The sequence below is a fragment of the Micrasema longulum genome, unplaced genomic scaffold, assembly GCF_059751315.1.
Source record: "Micrasema longulum isolate JH-2025_06_02 unplaced genomic scaffold, ASM5975131v1 h1tg000343l, whole genome shotgun sequence".
Lineage (NCBI taxonomy): Eukaryota > Metazoa > Arthropoda > Insecta > Trichoptera > Brachycentridae > Micrasema > Micrasema longulum.
Genome location: NW_028277546.1, coordinates 451,646 through 471,616, shown reverse-complemented (window position 1 = coordinate 471,616; position 19,971 = coordinate 451,646).

Genomic DNA, 19,971 nt, shown 5'->3' with positions numbered 1-19,971 from the left:
TACACAACGATCGTAAAATTTTCCGAACGAAATACACTTATCTGTATTTTGGTGACGAAGGCTATCTCGCCTCCTAGGAGCACGTGGCTCCAAACAAGATTTGTACCGAATAATCAAGTTTGGTGAGATTTCCTACTATGCGAGTGTATGCGTTATACTATTATGGGTACATTATACCCTACCCACCCACTTGAGAGAATGACAATATTGAAAACAATGACTTTCGTATAAATATGTCGTGTATTACGCATCAATGCTGCGATGTTTTGTCGGCGTCGTGATGTAATGGTCAGCGCGTTTGCCTACCATGCGAGAGGTCTCAGATTTGTCCATATATTTATTTAATAGGGTGTTTTCACACCAGAATATTATCATCATCTTACCTTCATGTAACAAAAATGACCAATATAAGCTACGATTGGTGTACCAATTCAGTGCCCTATGCACCATTCGGTGCAGAACGATAATTATGATAATGATGATAATGCCATGTTTCTTGGGCATCATTTTTCTTAATTTTTTTATCGATCGTAATGTTGATTTTCACTAAAAATGGCGATTTATAAAATGTTCAAAATAAAATTAATGTTCCTAATGGGGTTGAAACAAAAATTTTAATGTACTAATTTGAACACTTGTTGATATGTTTTTATATTAAGTAGGTTCATAACTGTGCCTTAGTTACTAATATAGATACGTTACAAAATACAAAAAACTATAAAATGTTTAAACACTACATAATATATTCCATACCTACATAATATATCGAAAAGAAGTACCTAATATACAATTTTATGATTGCATACGTACCTACGTTATGGTATCTCCCAAACTTTGGGATTTTGATATTTTAGGGAAAAAATTATGCTTTGAGTGACAGGATTTTAATGCAAATATTGTTTAACTAAAACTATAAGTAAAAAAATATAAAACGAAAATAATACTTATTTAAAACAATGCCGTTTTTTTAGATAAATTTTAATATTTTCGTTCTTATGATTTACGTTAATACATTCCACGGCTTTTTCGAGCCAGTCGTAAATTATTACAAACTTATTTGGAAATAAGAATCAAGTTGGGAAAAAAGCGGAGGGTGGTTTTTTCAACCTCTGATAGTCCACAACACTACAACGCGGTATCAAATGCTGACAATGATAGAGTTTGTAATATATGAATTTAGTTTTAATTAAAAATATGTTTTTATTAGGTACCATTTTTTTTTCCTTTCAAGGTTTAGTAAGAGAGATTTTTTTTTGTAAATATTTTTTAGATGGCAGGTACTTGACAAAGACAAAAAAATATGACAAAGTGGACAGCCATTTTTGGTATTTTATACTGAAAATAATTATTTATGATGGTTTAAAACTAGACGGCTCTGGCCCGTATAATTTTATAAAAGAATTCTTAAGTAATATTGAAAAATTCCTAGATACATTATGTAAGTACATATTTAAGAAGTATATTTATGATAGGAAATTATGTTAATAATGTAGGCATTTCTTCCGTTCGCCTCATACATGTCATTTAAATACGTAATCTACCATGACGGGCCATAATTAAAGAGTGACGTTTCTTATTTGTTATTTTTGTGATAACATTAATATCACCTTAATGGAAAAATTGACAATGAAGCTTATCCGCTATAAAGAACTGTTCGAATATTATTTATAATAATAAAAACTAATTAGGAAATGTTGAATTATATAGGAAGCTTTTAATGGTTAAGATCGCTCGTTTTCAGGTATTTGAATGCCTTCGATATCAACTGTCATAAAACGTAGTCGATTACAGATGGTTGGCTATGTATCACCTTCATGAAAATCAGCAGATGGAAGGATTGCAGAAATAGTCATGATCACATGTGGGCAGAATGATGAAAGTTACAATCTGTAAAAAAGTAGTTTAAACCAGCCAATAATAGTTGGAAAGCCCTGTAACATAATACGTCTTCTCTAAAAAATTCTCCATCTTTATTAAAATATCACCCAGTTTTACTGTCAAAAAAGGTAAATCGAGTGACCTCTACCTTTTTTTCCATGTTCCCGTTTTGCATATATTTATGAAAAATTATCTCAATGGAATGAAGGAGAATGTTTAACATTTACAGAGTTTATGATCTTTTTATTCCACATTTATTTATTTTTTATTTAAGATTTTTTATACAATGGAACCTTGCTTAACGAGAACCTGTTATAGTGAGTAATTCAAACAATGAGCAAAAACAAATCAATTATTGTAAAATAAATACCAAAAAATGAACGTTTAACAATCGTTGTTTTGCGTAATGAGTGCCGAATAGAATACTGAAATGTTCCGAATAGCAAACCTTAGCAAGAACTGTGGATGAGAGTTGGTCAGGGGAGGATGGAGTAACATCAGAGCTGAGCCCTTCTGGAGAAATACTCGAAAGAGAAATTCTGAAACATGGGAAACTGTTACATCGTCCTTAGACAGTATTTTGGTAAACCAAAGAAGTATGATAAAAAACAACGACGTAATAATTTTAACTGAATAAATAATATGAAATTAAAAGGTATTCCATATCGCTGGGTAATTACTACAACCAGGTTAATAAAAAAATCAGCATTTGTGAGTTATCCGCTAAAACACATTTTTTTGTCCTCAACCATAAATCCTACAAATAGTGCTTAAATAATCATGCTTTCAAATCATCATAATATGATTCGAATGAATCACGATTTGTCAATTTAGAGTATTCATGGGGGAAGATACAAATATGCGTTTCATTGGGTAATTAAGTTACCTGGTTGTAGGAATTACCCCACGATATTTAACATTCATGAGTATGGTAAAAAAATGTTTCGCTCTAGTCATAAGTAAAATTCGGTAACGAATTATTATGCTCGCTATGCGAGGTTCTCTATGGATTGATCTAGTAAGTCGGAACAAATGATGATTAATTGTACCATGTGTATGATTGAATTTTCGTAATATTACCTAAAAAATATGAATATGTTAATCTGAAATTAATTTCTTATTTTTGAGTCGACGAAGAACGCGACAAGAGCGCTGCTTTCATAGTCTGCTGTATCTCATTAGGCAAGTCGATCACATCCCGCATCAGGCACCTCCGACTTCTACTTTGCCTTTCCCTCGTGTGGTGCCAGCGTGCGTCGTGCCGAGCCCCCTCCCCGATCAGATCACGTGAGCGACACCAGCGCTACCAAACTGTAATTAATTGAAACAACCTACGACTCGTCTCGGCTAATACTAATGTCCGATACTCGGGTAAGAGATTAAAAAGGCGTGCGCCGTCTTCTGAGAGCGTTTGTTCTGTTGGTTTATTTGACATTCTGCAGCGACACATAGCCGCGATTACAGGTGGATATCGTGTAGCTACGGAAGCTGCATACTGCATACTGCACACTGCACAACTCGCTACGTACAACTGACTGTTTGCTTTTATTCAGTTACCTACACAATCTTTAGTTTCAAGTAACGCACCTATAAAATAAATCTATGGTCTCAAGTGCATAATAACGCTCTAACACTTCACGCCTACACTAACACAAATCCGCTACCAGTTCTACTTATGATTTATGAAAAGTTTATATAATATGTAACTCTTATTACATAAATTGGGCCCGTTTTTTCCTAATTTAAAAACAAACACCACAGATAAAAAAAATGTTTATGTTTATATGTACGTCATTCGAAAGAAAATTTTCTGTTCAATAAAAAAAATACGTTTACATTTACGTTACATACATTATTCCATCTGATTACAAGCCTTTAAAATATTATTTCAAGTGTGACTAAAGTGAGTCTTTTTGACACCTGGTCGCGTTACATTAATGAATAATTTCTTTTTTTTTTGTGTCCACTTGTTCTCTTATTTAGGGAAAAAAAATAAACATATTATGTAACGCCAACAAATAAGTCAATAATATTTTATAAACTAACATTGATTTAATTTGTTAAAAAAATTACAACAGGGATGGAGAATACCTTAAATGAGGTAATATGGAAGTCTAGGCATTTACAGAGCTTATGACCTGTCATTGGCTGGTTTAAGTAACCACTTTACACACTGTGTAACATTCACCATTTTACCTATGTTTAAACAAGCATATTTCTTCAATTCTTCCATTTGTTGATTTTAGTGAAGTTAAAGAGCTGAAACCTTTATTGTTGTGAAGAGATTCATCTGACTGAATTATTTCACATACTACTAGGCAACGCCTAAAAATAATTTTTCAATTTTTAAACTTCTTCTTGGACCAGTTTGTTTCATTACAATATTTGAGTTTGTCCAAATGTTCGTAGACAAAAGGCTGGATTTCACCCCTTGGATGTTATAACATAGGGAAAATGGTGAATGTTACACAGTGTGTAAAGTGGCCACTTAAACCAGCCAATGACAGGTCATAAGCCCTGTAAATGCCTAGACTTCCATATTCCCTTATTTAAGGTATTCTCCATCCCTGTTGTAATTTGTTAATCTTAATGACTCCCGAGGGGGTGAAATCCAGTCTTTTGTATACGAACATTTGGACAAACTCAAGTATTGTAATGATTTAATTTGTTTTTTTTTTATAAAATAACATGCAACAAACAGGTTTGCTTATATTTAAAAAAATATATATATTCGACTCGTATATCAATGTTTTCACGTCGATAAACAAGTTTAAATATTATGTCCGCATTTATCTGTCCCATAGTGTAAGGTCAGCGCGTCTGCCTTCCATGTAAGAGATCTCGGGCTCGATTGCCGACATGGTTGACATAAAATATTTTATACATAAGCTGTTTTTACCCTAGAACCTTTCATAGTCACGATATATATGATATGAACGCGAAATTGAAAATTATGACTTTCATATCCAGTTTCCCCTAATGGAAACAACATTTTTAAAATAGATATTACATCTCAACCTTGTCAGAAATCGATCCGGACACGTCTTCTTTACTTTACTTTTGATTTTTTGCTAATTACGAATTTTGTGATTGGTTGGTAGGTACCTACTTTGGACCGCATATAAGTCATTTCGCATATTGATAAATTGAACATAAATATTTTTTTAATCAAATCATTTATATTTATTAAGATTATTTTTTTTGTTTGTGTTTTTAAAGCTCTTTCGGGGTGGAAGTATACTTAAAATAAACCAAACGCCCTGATATTTACAATAATATAAGTTTAACATAAAGGGATAGTTTTTCAACTGACTAAATTTATTATTTTTTTAATGGTAAGTACTAAGTACTTACTAAGATAAATAATGATGTAAAAAACACATTATTACTTGTAGATATGCTTAAATCAACCAATTTATTAGATCTCTACTATTTCCGCATCATCGATCATATTATTTACTGTAAGCAACATTTTTTTCCTTTAATAAAAAAAGTTTCCATGGTCAACAGCACGTACTACAAATAAATTGAAATTACTAATAGATAAATATTTACTGCGACATATTTTTTAGGAAAAATGGTTTTATGTTGTTGGTAAAAATGTACAATATCATAAGCTAATAAGTAAAATCTACATATTTATGTACATAATATATGGTTAAATTATATTTCTCATATTATTTTTAAATTAAAGTAATATTGGTACAAACGATATTCCAGAAACGTCAATAAGTTGTGTTAGGTAATGCCTATAAATGACATTAAATTAAACGATTGGCCATTATACGAATATATCCCATATCTCATATTGCTATAGAAGGGTCATAAATTGAGATTATTTTATCCGTCAAAGATTTGGTAGTTTTTGTTCAGAGGCGTAGTGATTATGTTTATTTTCTAAGTATTTTCTCCGCAAAATGTTGAAATTTGCTGAGAAAAAACCCAAGTTAATATACTTAAGTAAAGTATTTTAGATGTACATATATCTACATACTACTGCTAGTGTATTCAATAATTTATAAAAAATACGAATTAATTATTTATGAATGTAAGTAACATTTTTTATATTATTATTTACAATTACTTTTCATTTTTTACGTTAACATATTTTTTTTTAAATTTATAAGTGAAATTGTATTTAATTTACATGGTATAACTATTTTTTTTATTGTCGCGTTTAGTTTCACTTTTTATTTGCATTACAGCTTGTGTTTTTGGTTGTTAATTTTTGCAAACAGTTTTTAATTGATTGTTGTTTTTTTTTTTTAAATTATTATTTACTATGTTTAAACCTACTCACGTAATTTTCGTAAATGCCCCCTGGGTGTAAATGTGGAAAAAAATACATAAATTCCAAACATGTTAGCGGCTACAGATATGATTTAATTTCTTAGATTATTATGTTTGTGCAGATGCCAATTTTTTTCTTAACTATTCAACGTGTAGTTCTATACTAGTTGTCAACGTTTGATCTAATTTCAGCGTCCATATTTGGATTTTCATAATGAGATGTCATTTAACTAAAGATGTATTTATCTTGTGTCATTATAAAAAAAAAAGAGGACATATTCTAGCCCATATTTCAAGTAACTTTTAGCCCATATTTCAATATATACACCAGTTTCCATCAATTTAATTTTATATTGACACAGAAAAACCCAAAATCAAAAAAAACTTATACCTATTACTTAAAGATTTTTGCCTATAAGTATAATTATCTAAGATAGCAATGAGGTTTTTTAAGTAATTTAAAATGGATAAACCTATGTTATTTTTACTCTGACTCAAAATGTAATCCTTTTTTAAAAAAATTATTGCTTTACGTATTTCCTTTAATTAAGCAATGTAATTGCTACGGTTCGCCCCTGGTATAAGTGCGTAGAAACTAGGTATTTGCGGAATAGTTCCTACATTTCCAAATCCAACAAACAACAATATTACCAATCTTAATATACATAATTCGATAATAACCCAACCAAAATATTCCCGCACCCACGTGGGCACTATCGAAACGACACACTACATATTTTACACATACAAAAGCCAAAGTTTCTAATAACCGCTATCAATAAATACAACGCAAATAGGAATAATATTCACATTTAAAATGAATATTGAACGACGGCTACACGATACTATAAACCGATCTTCTACAAACAAGTTTATTTCTATGACAAACTAGGCACTGGTAGCCGCCTTGATATACACGTTAAAATATGTTTATGATTTATGTAACCTTCGTGTATAATCCACTCTTAATCAAGCCTACGAATATAACTCGCATTGAGGATGCAAGCAGGTTGGATTCGGACCATACAAAGATCGTAAATTTTATGGCTTAATTTAATAATCATTTTCATAGTGTTTCCATTTTTTGATACGTGGCACTAAACATTTGAAGTTCAAGGTCAATTATTAGACCGTCAATATAAAATTTAATATGTAGTAAAACGAAGTATCGTATCAATCGATGTGGACATTTTCCATTTTATTGGGTGTAAACATCTGGAGAGCTTCTGTATAGGTACATCGTAAAATTATATTTGATAAAATCACAGAATTCCAATAAACTGATTTCCGAACGGTTTGTTCCAACCTTCGAGACACGTTATAACACCGCGCCATATAAAATCAATGACGTTTTTACAATTCCTAATGATTAATCTAAAACATTTGTAATGTCTTTTGATAAACGGAACTAGGGTCAAAAATATTTTTACTAAATGGATTGTCATATTATTCTTTAATAGTGCCTCGAGCTAGATTTCTTGGGGCCGCGATCGGGTGCAATATAAAAAGTTGAGAAAAATAATTAGTGGCGTTTTCGTCAAAATGGACAAAATTTATTTTTCAAGAAAAGTAATGTAAAATTACTTATTTTACCTGTTTCGACGGAAGCGCAATAATTATAATTATAAAATAATTATTTAACGTTAAACCGTTTTCGTGTAATAATTAAGAAAAAGAGCCTCTTTTCATAAATTCGAATATAACATTCCTTTAAACCGATTCACCATTAAAAAAAAACACACTTATATCTCGAAAACCGAAATAAATGTAATAATTTACTAATATTTGATCATTTTTTTTACCACAAAGTTCATGCTTTAAATATGAATATAATATTTGCATCTTTAAATTATTATAAGTCGGCTGTCTTGTTTTAGTAAACTGTTACGTTCATGCACATAAATAGTTGTGCAGAACGTATTAGAAAGCCCCAGTCATAATAATTCGTACCGGGAGGTCTTCACAAATGGTTACAGTTAGCGCTATTACATTGCTCACTAATAGCAAGTGTGTCATAACAGGTATCTACCCATATCGCGAGTGTCACAGCTGAGACGCGTGTTTTATTCATTAATTATGTTACCTTCGCAATTCTGCATAAATTACAATACGAATAGGGCACTTTATTGGCACACCAATTATTACCTACTTCTCAGGCCCATTTCAAACCATGGCATAAATCCACACGCAACGATAAAATAACGTAGGGATGATTATTTTTTATTGTTTTATATATAAAAAAATATTGATTTGTTAATTCACTGTCTGGTTAACGCAATAACCAGTACACTACGAATCCGATTAATCTCCATTCGATTTGCTTTAGAATTTTTACTAGAGAGTAGCCGCTGAATATATTTTAAATAAATAGGTAGATACAAATAATTAAATACATCTAAATTCAGCCTGATTTTATCGTATCGTGAAGATTTGGACGATACGTGTGATATAGGCCTTATACTTCATACCCATGTATAGGAAAACATTTAAATAGTTAAATATTTCTGTGAAAAACGGTTTTTAAATTAATATTTGAAAGACCAATTGATGCTCGGAAACACGTTATTTGTGTTTTTCAATCGCGCTAACCATAACAATACAAAATAAATAAAACAACCATTGTAAGAATCCGATATCTACCAAAAAAACTGCTGCACAAAGCGGACTTAAAGAATGCAGCTTAAATTATAAACATCTAAATCAGTTTTGTTACATAAGATGGTACAGTGATCAGTCTTACACTTCAAGTACCAATCCAAAAACATTGAAATATAGCCGCGTAGAACCATAAAACCAATATTTTACGCATTCCTTTCCAGGAACCGAACCCAGGACCCTGAGAATGATAGGCAAAATCACCAACCACAACACAACGAGACGGACTAATTTCCACTAGATTTTCTATATATAGAGAAGCAGAGTCGAAATCCGGAACTGGTATTCTGAACGGAATTGCGCACGAAGAGATCGCTCTGTTAGCGTGTATTTTGTATGTAAATACGCGATAAAAATTCGTTTTCTACGCACGTTTTTGCGTTCAGAATACCACCCCAGGATTGATTGAATAGTAAAAAAATAAAGATGTGAGTTATCATTATAACCGTACCGGCACTTGGTGGTGCATAAGGTACTTCATTATTTCACCAATAAGTAGCATGTGAGTCAAGAAACTTAAACACAAAGAAATAAAGTACAAACCAAACCAATATAAAATCGTCAATGTTACACAAAGAAGATTTATCTCGAATACTTTTATTATACAGAGGTACATACTCACAGATGTAGGTTTATTAAATACGTGGAGATGAGAACAGGTATTCTCAGATTAACTGAGACCGGGCGGTATGCTTAGATATTATTAATGTCAAACCTATATTAAATTATGAGCAGCCAGATGCGATATCGATTGGAAAAACCTCAATTTCGTCACTAAAAAGCGGTATTGACACCACAGCAGTGAAGCAAGTTTCGAAAGTCCATTTTGAATACGTTCAAACAATTATTTATTTTACAATATTTTTCAATCCATTAATCAAAATATTTATTGATTTAACTACTTATCATGATTTGTATTAAGAATTTACATTTTATTACAGGTTCATTAGCATGTGTGAATTCGTCGATCGTCCAATCTTTTCGTTGTTTTCGAATTCGCTTAAAACTCTAACTTGGGCGGCCTCCGAGGTGCACACGCGGAAGGTTTCGAGTTCGACTCCCGGTGAGAACAGAAAAATTAAATGTAATTTTTCTTAAGCCTGGGTGTTCTGTGAAGTAATTCACCATTGTAATTGGGCCTCCTGGCCTCTTGTGGTGTAAAAAATAATCTATCGGTGTTAGAATTTTTTTATGAATTGGTAGGTATTTGAACATGGCGTTTCTGACACTCTTTTGTTAAGCCTCTCCAATACTGTGCGAAAAAAACAACTGCACGTCGGACTGATTGTGTCCAACAAAAATAGACAAAATCGGTTTTGTTGTTACGTTTTCCGATTTGGTCATTTTTTCAAAGAAAGAGTATCATAATGAAATGTTCTGTATCAGTACCTTTTGCATTTTTAAAAATGGTTTTCATGTTTGGTTAGTATGCCTTACGTCCGAAGACGGCAGATGAAACTGGGCGCTTTTGTAGATTTTTGGATAATTCTAGCTCCCATAAGAAACAATTTATCAAAAAAGCAAATCAATAGAAACACGCCAATGATAAGTATCTATAGTGTGTAAAAAACACAATCTATGCCACAATCCAGGGAGAAAATACGGGAATACGTTTGAATGATGAAAACTCAGGCCGCGTTTCTTCTTAAGGACTATAATCTCAAAAAAGGAAGAAAATCATGCGATTTTGCCATTTTGAAACGCCAGAAAAACCTTTAAAAAATCAACATCAAAAACATCAAATAAAAAACATTATTTTTTAAAGTATTTCTGATTAAAAATGTGCTTTTAACTATCGTACAGCTGAAATATAATTACTTTTTGAGCAGCAGATTACGCTTCTAAAAAATTGTTCCAAACTTAGGAACATTAATACTCTTATAAAAACAAAGAATACAAGTAAAATTAAAATTAATGTTTCAATTTGTTTAAGATAATAAATTAGACAGGAAGTTATTAAACTTTTCTAAAAACAAACATTGTAAATCACACAAACTTTGTGGTATTTTCCTTAAATTCTGTGTTAAATTTAGCCTTCGATAAAAGTTTTTTCAAAATTATCAAACCTAGACCTAAGTTTTTTTTAATTGTTTTTTGTTGAAATTTTTTCATTTCTATGACTTTTATACTAATTGCTGGGAAAAACAAATAATACATTAATGGGCGGAACTGATTTCACTGAATCAGAGCGATTTCAGCTTTAATTTTTTTGCAACGCAGTAACAAACTCATCTGTTTGTAGATTCATACAAATAACCAGATAACAAAAAAATGTTATGAATACATGCGTGCTAAAATGCTAAGAGATCAGTCAAGTTAAGTCAGCAAACATGCAAACATTTCAAATATATTCATATTCTTGGTTTGTAATCATTACCAAAATTTCTAGAATCTTTTACTGAATCTTAAATATGGTCATGTTTAATCCTCTTGGAATTTATTAATATTCCTATTATACAATCAGAGTCAATAATATTATTCTACAAAGAAAATGCCGATTCATTTGATTATGGATATTATTTTATTACCATGTTTATTGCGAAAATATTATTTTCATAATAATTTTATCGATTGGGAGCTATATTTTTATTGCGTAAGAATTTGGTATCCAATAAAAACATTTTTACACTATTAATAAAATGTCGATGCGGAGAGAAAAATCAAACGAAGAGAAATCCACTTGGTGCCTTATGAAATCAACAATTAAAAACGTTTCGATTAATTTTTTTGTATTGGCGAGTAATTACTTAAAATGTTTTACTTGTATGGTTTTTATTTGTTTAATGTTGGTTTTAACAGGGCTTATGACCTGCCAATGACTGGTTTAAGTGGCCACTTTACTTCTTGTTCTGTCTATTTTTATGAACATTGTTCTGATGAATCTCACCCGAATCAACTCTTTAACTTCGCAAAAATCAGCACGGATTGCAGTGACGTCAGGATCTTATATAGCACTGACCCCCATTCTTCGGAATAAGTATGTAAGGTGACCACTAAAACCACCCAACATCATAAGACATGTTAATGTTTAGACTCCCGTATTCGCGTGACAAGAAATAAGTATGTGTTTCATCTGCCAGTCTGGAGCACTAACTATGCACAGCACTCTTTCCTCTATCGTTCTTGCTCAAATTTTAATGCTTTTTTCCATCTGTTGATGTTTTTTGTGCTATGCATTTGTTCTGTCTTTCCTGCATTTCGGATGCCATTATAAGTTGTATCATACGATTGATGTCAACCTAAAATAACATAATCAGTATTCGGAACGCCGTGCCCTAAAAATCTAATAACATATTTATTTTACTATTGTGGACGTAGTGTCTTGTATAGTACACTTTGCGCGTTTGTTTACTGCGGTGAATGTCCGAGAAAAGTACACAACCATTCGGATCTCCTGGTTGGTTGGCCATTAAGTGATCACATCATATTTAATGGAGAATCCAAATGGTGATATTTTTGTTTATAAATGAAGAAATTAACGCAAAGATGGAAAATATGAATGTTTTGAAACCCGATGTGTTTTACGATAGGAAGGTCGACCGGCGACGATTTGACTAAGGTATAATTTACCACTAAAATTGGTATATTTTACATATTACGCATAATTTATTTTAAGCACATGGGCCGTTCTTTCCGAAAGTTTGATGTTTGACAACACGGTAACGTGCCTCTGTGGGAGGCTTAGCGACAGATATTTTAATAACCAATTTTGCTCAATATAAATGCTAATGTCCACATGCCAACGATAAATGTTTAAGGTGCGATACAAAAAAAGACAATTATTTAAACCGTCTTTCTTGTCGTTTCCTCATACTTCTAGAACGGATTTTGCGTTAAAAATGCTGAATCGACCATTGGCCGGGCTATTAAGGAAATAATATTTATATTGAGTTAGAAAAACAGTTTGCTTTTTGCTTCAAAGTTGTTTGGATGTTATTTTATTTTCAATTCGTAAGTAGCCATTCATTTCAAAAGCTAGTGTTGCGATTTTTCCTCAATAACATTTTTGTCTGTGACCAGGCGGGATGAAAAATACAGTTTCGTTAGGGCAGGCTAATCTCGGTAAAAAATCCTGAAAAGGTAAATCAAGTGGGAATATGTCGGCATCGTCTTGAGGTCAACGCGAACAATCTGTTTTAAAGGTGGTTTAAGACCGCAATATTTCACTGTTCCTGAATCGTAAGACTGATTTCCTTACCTTCATGTAACAAGTGATCAAGATACGCCGGATTTGGTGTTCCTATTTAGTGCCCTATGCACCATCGGATTCGGATAGGGGTACGATGATGATAATAAATCTTAAGGTTTTCTTCTCAATAACATAAATAGAAATGTCCTTGCAAATTTTGAACATTTTATATACGTTCACCTATTATATCTTGAAATAATACATGATCATTCGAGTAGGTTCGAAATAGTATAATCAATGGTGATTGTTTGTGTTATGTGTAGTTTAATATACATTTCTGCGTGTAGGAGATATACAAATACGTACCTATAACGGTTTATAATAATATTGTATAAATAACCGGTTTTTAATGTGTTTACATAGTACGTATGACAATATTATAGCGTACAAACGCGAAACAAATTATATTTGTATCAGAAATAATAAACGTTTTACGGTTTTTGGAAATACAATTTTTTGATGCATTGGAACATCGAATGGAGCGCATCATATGTTCAGTGATGGCAACTTGACCAGTCTTACGCCTTAAAAGCCATCCCAGGAAAAATGAAGTATGGAATTGAGGGGATACAAAAGCCCACCATCCGTTATGAAGTGGGAATCTGTCAGCTGCGCACAGAGAAAAGTTGTCGAAATTATTCCCAAGGAATACGTCTCTATCTAGATTATTGAGAAAAAGAGGAATATATGAACTAACGTTAAGACGTCGTCCCCAAACCTTCGAATTCACTTTATATCTTGTTTTTTAATCTATTTCAATATATATTTATTTTTTTGATACAAACATAAGAAGAACTCAAAACAAGCACAATATACAAACAATTAAAGATTAATTTTTAAAGAGTCCTAAGTCAACGTTTATGAATTTCAACTTAAGAATGCTATTGTAATCACAATTAAAAGCTGCATAACTAGCAAGAAAATTTGTTCACTAACTGTCACTAAATACGACACTATAAAGTTTAAAATTTCACATCGTTCCTCCAAATGCCTTAATAACCGTTATTTGAAGAAAAAAAAACAATTACCAAAGTTATTTCGTAATTATAAAGAAAATCATGAAAAAGTTGGTATTTGCAAATTATAACAAACATGATAAAATATACGTTTTCGCGGTAAGGGAACGGTCTAAAATGTACAACAACTTTGCCAAGAATCAAACCTGGAACCTCAAGCAGGCTAGGCGAACAAGCTAACCACTACACTTCAATGTGGACTCATCTACATTCGATTCCTTTTTCAAACTTTATACCTGAGGAAAAAACGCTCGCCCAAAGTTCTGGTTACATTTCACACGCAGATCTGTCTTTTTCCGCCCTAACACAGAGTATACTGTAACAGTAAAAGAATTATATTAATCGTTTAAATTATTTGCAAAACGTGTTTACTTACATGTAACTGGATTGATTTTGATATCGGTAATTTATTAAAGACGAATAATTTTTTTTTTTTTTTTTAAACCATTGTTTTAACCACTGAATAGATAATGCACGTTTTAACCATGCTTAAAACTATTATTCATGTGCTGGTTTTATAGCTTTACTTATTAACTAAAATAACTAAATAGTAAATAAGATACCACGTTAAACAAAATCTTACTTGTAATCTTTATAGAAAACCATTTGTTAGGTACATAAATGAAATATATTATTAAACTAGGAATACTTATCATAATTAAAAACTTGTTATTTTAGTGCGACATCAACGTTATATTATGACCTATAATTCTTTACAAAACAACTTTGAATTAGACAGGTTTTATTTAGCAATTCTGTATTTTTTATGATAATAATTTTAAAGATTTCTAACATCTAACAAGTTTTTAATGTCGCACGTAAATAAAATTAATTATGAGTTTTCGATATATTAATATTATTTTTACAATTCTTAACATAACTTCTCCAACTTAATCAAAATTTAAGATCCAACTCGGTTGGACATTATTAATGTAAATTTTTAACAAATCAAGGTTTCATCTATCAAATTTCGAACCATAAACACATAAACCAAAAATTAATGGAATTTTATGGTTTTTCTTTATTCTACTTTTAACCTAACACTTCTTAGATAAGTTAGTAAGAACGTTTAATTATTCACATTTTATTCTTATGTTTAGAAATCATATAAAAGAAACTTGAAAGTTATCACTATTTTTAATTGCCAAACAATATTTAAAGAAAATCATTCAATAATAGTTACTAAAAGTTCCCGTTGCAACTCAAATGTACACCTTTATTTCTGATACAAATCACTTTGTTATATTTGAAAATGTGTCAATTAAAGTTTAAAAATATAATAACCTATTTTAATGTAATAATAACAAATACCTATTTGCTGATATAATATTAATATTGTCAAACACATAACTTAACACTCGCAAAATATTCAGCTTAATTGGATGATTGCTATTCAATTAAAAATAAAAATAAATAAACGAAAACGTAAAAATTGTTTTCACACCACTCAAATCACCTATTTGCACGTTGGTTTTATATTTTTGTGAACTACTATGGTGAAGGTGCATACTGAGATTTACATGTTAGGGTAATTAGTGTCCGGACGAAGAGACGTCTCGAAACTGGTAAATGCAGAAAATTCAGTAAGAAGGGTCAATATGTAGTTCAAAAATATTTTACAAACCTTTACTAAATTCATAAGCATTTGAAATAACCTTCGCGTAAACCAACATAAAAATAAGCTTTATTCTTTGACGAGAATCTCACAAGACTCGATGAAACGCTCGCGAATATACTTGTCAAATAGAATAATACGTATAAAATACTATGTAATATACGTAGTACCTTTTTATTAATAAATTAGCATTATGTGAGCATGGCGCTATAACCCGGGAAACCTGTTTTGCCTAAAAAAAGAAACGCACATGGCTTTTAGTGGGCCATCTCATCATCACAGACTATTTCATCTACAATATTATTTGCATTATGTAAACACATTTGAATGTGTGAGTCTAAAATTTGAATTTTATACCAATTAATATCCAATTTATGGATTTCTGATTTATCATTATGAAAAAAGAGAAACACGTGTGTCCTACGTTTGTAAATTCAAATTAAAAAATAAATAATTACCATTATAATAAATAAACGGGGTTGTTAATTTTAATAGTTGTTTTTGTAGTTCTTTTTCAACTGAGAATACTTTTTCTCATTTCTTAATATTTTTGATTTTGAGTTTATTTTTTTATTTTTTTTATTTTTGCACCACATCAGGCCAGGAGGCCCAATTACAGTGATGAATTACATCACAGAACACCCAGGCTTGAGAAAAATCACATTTTAATTTTTGTTTTCTCACCGGGAATCGAACCCGGAACCTTCCGTGCGTGAGTCAAGCGTTTTGACCACTACACCACGAGTTGTAAAAATGACTTAATTATTACATTTTAATCAAAGCTATTTTTTTTTGTACATTAAAAATAAAAATTTACTAAATGAACTTCAATTTAATAAATAAAAGTGGGTTTAAGAATTTAATATATGTAATACTTACGTGATGTCTATAACTAAACAAGGGTAGAATATTATATGTATTTGAAAACGGTATTATATTATATGTATTTAACAACGGTAGAATATTATATGTATTTGATTAACTTTCTAAAATTAATATTTGTGTAACAGAGTTATATTTTTTGTCTTTGTACGCTACGAATCCCGCATTTCGGTATCATTTTATATGTGTACCAATTACCAATACAATATTTAATACACAATTTCAGTGATACGGGAAATTGGAAAAAAACATTTTCTCACGCGCGGTAAGAATTGGGGCATTTTGGGGCGAAATTACTTGAAAATGTGTGTAAAAATTGATAAAAGTGAACTACGAAACATGTTCTTCCGAATCAACCAACGGGTGCAGTGTTGAATTTCCGGTTTCCGGAAAGCCAACTCACCAATCAGCAAAACTCGTGAACGAGAACTTGTGCGCCATTGGTGGAGTAATTTTAAAAAAAATCATAGCGCTGATAAAACGATACATAAAAATTATTTTTTAGGTTTAGTTTGACAGTCTACTAACAAATAATAATTTAAAAAATCACCGATCTTGCTTGTTGAATTATCAATATTATGAATCCATTGTACATATATTCGTTTTCTAATAATGAGTATAAGTAATATGTGTGTGTACACTTTATTGTACAGAATATATATTTTTCAATTAGGTTAACAAATACGTATGCATTATTCTCATATTTAAAATATTTTACCTACATTTAAAATCTTATCAAACTCACAAAAAACACTGCATAGATATTTAATAATAGATACTTACATATTTAATTTGTATTTAATTAAAGTACATACAACTTATAATTATCTTTGGCGATGTTGACAGTTTCTAGCCTAAAATTATCATTAAACGGATTTATTTCTAAAACATAGATCTAGCAGAAAACATCGGTTATTTATTCAACACCTTAAATTCAGTTTCTTTTTTTCTCGGTTAGTAGCATGGCCGCGATTAACAAATTAGAAAATTAAAATAATACGAACTAAATAATAAACCTGGCTTGATAGATGTAGGTACTGAAAACTGATTTTTAAAATGAATATTGATTGGGTTCGAAAAATTAATCTGTTAAATATCTACACATCGCCGCATCAAGATAAGAAATATATTTTTTTTCTTGATTGGGAAAAAAATCTTAAAACTTACAAAACATAAATTGAATTATTCTTTTACATCCGCCTTAAGATCCGCCTTAAGATCCGCCTTAAGATCCGACTTAAGATCTATTCAATCATAAACGTATTTTCACAAAAACAGTTTTTTAATTTAAAACTGTTATGCTTTATTTAGCTTCCAGAATTATTTTTCAAATTGTTGATAGTAAATCTAGAATTCGTTTTTTATTACAACTTAATTAGGAAATTAAGCCCTATGGAAATTGGAAATAAAAAATATATTCTCACCCACGGTAAAAATTAAAACGCTAAATTGTAACGGCGAAGTTTCTTGAAAACGTATGAAAAAAATAATGAAAATGGGAATAAAAACGAACTACTTTGGATGACATCACTAGTTCTTCGAATCAACCATGATAAGACTGTTGTGATAGATTTCCGGTTCACGGTTAATCAACTGACTAATCAGCAGAACTCATCGAGAAGAAAGAGAATAGAACTTTAGACGTCACAAATTATTTGAAAATATGAAACTTTATTTAAAAAACGTTTTTTTAAAGCATAATTTGGCTTAGTTTTCTTGTCTATTAGCAAATTTTAAAAAATCCAAACATCACCACTGAACTTCCTCGTCGTTTAAGTAATGACAATTTCAATACAATCAATTATTTTTTTAACTATGTAATATTTCCAGGGTGTATAAATGTTTGTAGACAATGTTATTCAAGGGTGTTGTCAAGATTGACATTTATCGCAAAAAAGAATTGGAGAAGGGAATATGGAAGTTAATGCATGTGAGTTATATAATTCTGGGTTCACGGGTTGCAAAATTAATTGTCCCTTTCTGTTGGCGTCGTGAACAAATTTCAATTGTCAACAAACATGTATTTATTTTTTTATTTTATTGACTAAACATAGGTACAGCATGTACAATACTGCACCTATGTTAAAAAACCTTTTTTTGCCTCCTTAGAACAGGTTTCCCCACTGAAGACTTTTTAATTAATTTTGAAAAAAAAATATTCGTATAATTTTATTTTTTTTAACAAAACTTTTTTTTAAATTTATATTATTTATTAATTTAATGTAAAATCATTATTAAATACGAACAATCGCCATGAACCTAGATTATTTCTGGAAAAGGACCCTCATCATTAGATATACTTTATTGGTCTCCGCAATATACGCGTAGTCCTCTTATCCTATATATCAGCCCAGACACGTTATAAATAACGAACATATTTTGATGGTCGGAGGGCGGGAAAATGCCCAAACTTATGTGTCCAAAATGTAAATAATTAGCATTAGCATAGTGATATGGATATTACTTATCAATAGCATTGGGAACTGCTAATTAAATTATTATCGCTTAATTATTTCTTCTTCTTGCGGTACCTTGTCTGGTCTCTTCGTCGTTGGCGATCACTTCAGCGAAAGCATCTCGGTCCTGCGCTACTCTTGTATTCAGCAGCCATGGCAAATGCTTATTGGATGTACTCGCCATAGTGATTCCTTGGAAAAAATGACCAGAGTGGTTTCCCGTTGCCTTCTACGGTGGATTTTTCTGTCCTTCCCTTAGCTGGTTAGTTCTGGTTTGGAGGCGCCAGAAACTCGCTTTTTATCCTCTCGTTATCTGCTGTGATTACACTGTTATGAGTGTGATCCCATAGCCCAGGGTTCGCGACGTGGACGCTAACGAGTAGGACTAGTCAGTAGTGTTGCCGGTGGAATGCAACTAGGCGTTCGCAGCATTTTGTAGAATCACGCCCTCTAGCAAGATGTGACTCACTGCGACCCTACTAACAGTTTAAACCCCTTAATTAATACTAAGAGTCAATTGTCGATAAAATACCAGTTTTACAAATCTACACGACGCAAAGACGCGGTAAAATAAGGGTTAATTCATTTTTAATTGCTACTCTAAGATATAATCCTGCAAAACGAATTCAAGGGAAGATTAGTCGGCTTTTTAGTGTGCTGGTTAGTGGGTTTGCCTGCCATTGAATAAATCAAAATATTTAAAAACAAGAATTAGGTAACACGATAAAAATCTTTTTGTGGCATGTATTTATACTATCATCTAAAACGGTCTTCTAAAACGAAAATCCTTTGAAATGAAAACTCTCTGACCCGTCGCCGGAACGACAATCCTAGACAGAGTAAAAAAACTCCGAAATAAGAAGGATCGGCGATGTTGGAGATGTTGTGCGATGGGGAAGATCAAGAAGACGTTTCTGGAGAGAGCACGTGGAGAGAGCAGATTCGGAAAGAGTGGTGAGTAAAGTGGCCATTGACGTATGTATAGCATAG